This window comes from Nannospalax galili, unplaced genomic scaffold (genome assembly GCF_000622305.1).
Source record: "Nannospalax galili isolate Female #2095 unplaced genomic scaffold, S.galili_v1.0 scaffold210, whole genome shotgun sequence".
NCBI classification, from domain to species: Eukaryota; Metazoa; Chordata; class Mammalia; order Rodentia; family Spalacidae; genus Nannospalax; species Nannospalax galili.
In genome coordinates, this window is record NW_008329365.1 from 2,713,335 (window position 1) to 2,716,795 (window position 3,461).

Genomic DNA, 3,461 nt, shown 5'->3' on the forward strand with positions numbered 1-3,461 from the left:
TCCTGGGTGTCAACTTGACTGGATCTGGGATTAACTGAAATGAAAGAGATCTTCTTGATTGGATCATCTGAAGCTGGAAGACACACCCTAAATGTGCGTATAACCTTCTGATGGCAGCTGGTATAAAAGACCAAGGCAGAGGAGAATGCCAGGCTTCTTGCTGCTTGCCTTCTCTCTCACTGGTGAGTTCGTCTTGCTGCTGTAGACTGAAGACTAGCTGATCTTTTGGAATTCGTCAGACCTTCAGCGCCAGATTGGGACTGAGACATCCAGCCTTGTGGACTGAGCGACTAAGGATTCTCAGCCTCTCCAGTGTGGTGCAGCCATTGTTGGACTACTTGAACTCTATCATGTGAGCTAAGCTGATAAATCTCTATACATATATATTCATTCTACCGGTTCTGTTTCTTTGGAGAACCCTGACTAATACTATATATGTTTTTTTCTTCAGTTATATCTACCTATCATCTATCATCTATTTATCATCTATCTGGTGTTTTTTGAGACAAGATTTCCCTGTAGCCCCAGCTGGCTTGGAACTTTCTATGTAGACCAGGCTGGCCTTGATCTTAAAGAGATCTGCTTGCCTCTCCCTCACAGGTGCTGGCATTAAAAGCATGCACAACTACTCTAGGCTCTGATTTTGTAAAAAAGATTTATTTAATTATTTTTATTTTGTGTTACGAGTGTTTTGCCTGCATGTATGTAAGTGCACCTGTGTGTGCATGGCCCATAGAGGCCATAAGAGGGCGTCAGATCCCTCTGGAACCAGTGCTATGGACAGTTGTTAGCTGACACGAGGGTGCTGGGAACCAAACCCTGGTCTTTTGGAAGAATAGCCAGTGCTCTTAACTACCGAGCCATCTCTCCAGCACATGCATTTCTTTCCTTCCTTCCTTCCTTCCTTCCTTCCTTCCTTCCTTCCTTCCTTCCTTCCTGGCTTCCTGGCTTCCTTTCTTTTCTTTCTTTCTTTTTCATTTATTTATTTATTATTTTGAGACAAGATCTTACATAGCCCAGGCCTCAAACTCATTATGTAGCTGACTCTGACTTTAAACTTCTGTACCTCTTGAGTGCTGGGATTGCAGATGTGCAGTTTATGTGGTGTTGGGGATCAAACCCAAGGCTTTGTGCATGCGGGCCAAACATTCAACCAACTGAGCTACATCCAGCCCCTTTCTTGCATTTATATATCTAATACAGAACTCTTATTTATCCTTCAAGACTTAGTTCAAATATTTCCTCCATGGTAGATTTTCCTCCTTCCCATTCCTAACAATTAATTGCTTCTTTTCCTATCTCTAGAAGCACTAATTAAATTGTTTAGTACCTTTATTTCACTGTAATACTGCTATAGATATTCACTCTTTCCTTATCCAATGGTATAGCTCTCAGTGGGTCTCTCTCTTTTTTAAAATAAAGATTTATTTATTTTTATTTTATGTGGATGAATGTTTGCTTGAATATATGCACATGACCACATATACACAGTACCTGTGGCAGTCAGAAGAGGGCGCAGGATCCCCTAAAACTGGAGTTAGAGATGGTTTGTGAGTCAGCATGTGCATGCTGGGAACCAAACCCAGCTCCTCTGCAAGAGCAGCCAGTGCTCTTAGCTGCTGAGCCAGCCATCCCTTCAACCCTATCTTCTCAGGGGTCTTGGCAACACTTCATGATGGAATGAGTCCTGTAGCTGGGGAAAAGGTTAGACATGCGCAGGACCCTGGATAAGGAAGTTGATTAACTTCAATTCTGCACCACAGTCTGTTTGCATACTCAGTCTATCAGGCTGTAGGGGGCACTTGAGAAGACACAGATGCTTCCCTTGAACTCATCCTGGAGATGGGTTCTTGCTAGAGCCAGCTTGGGAACTGCTTTCAGAAAGACAGACCTGGCTCCTAAAGCAGACCTGGGTCTTTCTTTCACCACCCTCTTCCCGGGCACTCACCAGCAGCAGATTAAATGCAGTTTTGACTTCGTTTTCACAAGCCTGCCCTTGTCTACCTCTTCAGACACAAAATTCCCAGATGGATTCAGTACTTGGATTGTAGTTCCCTGTACCTACCATGTGATTGCTGGATCACATCTTTCTGTTCCCCCACAATGCCCTGCTCACCCTTGCTCAGCTGGTGAACAGTCATGGCTTGTGGTGCTTCCTGGACCCCAGGCTGTCTTCTCTGCATTCTTTCAGCATTTTACATGTACTTTGGATGGTCTGACTATGTCTCCAAAAGTTTATGTGTTGAAAACATACAAATTTACATTAATGGCATTTTGAGGTAGGGTTATTAGTAGTAATTATGAATAGATGAGATCCTAAGGGTGGGGGTTTTACAGTGGGATTAGTGCTTTTATAAGGAGAGGACGGGAGAGACAGCTCAGCAGTTAAGAGCACTGGATGCTCTTGCAGAAGTCTGGGTTTAAATCCCAGCACTCAGGTGGCAGCTAACAACCGTCCAGAACTCCAGTTCCAGTTCCCCTCTTCTGACCTCCACAGGCATTGCACGACACAGGTGCACTTACAGACATGCAGGGAAAACATATACATAAAATCAATCAATAAAAAGTTTTAAAAAAGAGACACAAACTAGCAGATGTGCTCTCCTTCATCATAAGATGAACTTTATCTGTTACAGTGCAGTGTGAAGGCCCTTACCACATGCTAAACAGATGTTGTTGCACTTACCAACCTGAAAAATCATGTGCCAAAAATTTCATTCTTTATATTGCCTGATTTATGGGGCTGGAGAGATGACTCAGCAGTTAACAGCACTGGCTGTTCTTGTAGAAGACCAGGTTCAAATCCCAGTACGCACATGGTGGCTAAAAACAGTTGGTAACTCCAGTTCCAGGCACTGAACTGACACCATCTTCTGTCCTCTGCAGGCACTGCATGACATGGGTGTACTTACACACATGCAGGCATGATACTCATACATGTTAAGTAAGTAAATAAATAAATGGATTTAAAAATTACCTGGTCTACACAGGTGCCAAGGATCCAAATGCAACCGATTATGACTAGTAATAATCAGATACATACAGATTAGAGATGCATGTGCCAACATCTCAGTGTTAGTAGCAAAAACAATGAGTCTTTCTGTAAGAAACAGTATATTTTAAAATGAAATGGAGATCTTTTTTAAAGGTTTAAAACTCAATTTTATGTTTTACAGGGCTTGTACTGAGTTCAATATTGTATAACTGTATAATTCAACTGTGAACCTAAAAATTTATGGCCACTTTTGAAAGAGATATATTCTTGCTCTGGAGTGTGTTACTGAATATGTCAAAGCTGTAATGAAATGCTTCTTCTAATCCTGTGGTTATTAAATTTTAAAAAAATTAAAATTCTTCAAAGCATTAGAATTTTCTCCTTAATAATTAGTAGATGTGAAAAACATTACCTTTGAAATCTACCTGATGACTTTATATTTTTCAAAATTTTAAAATTAATTTTT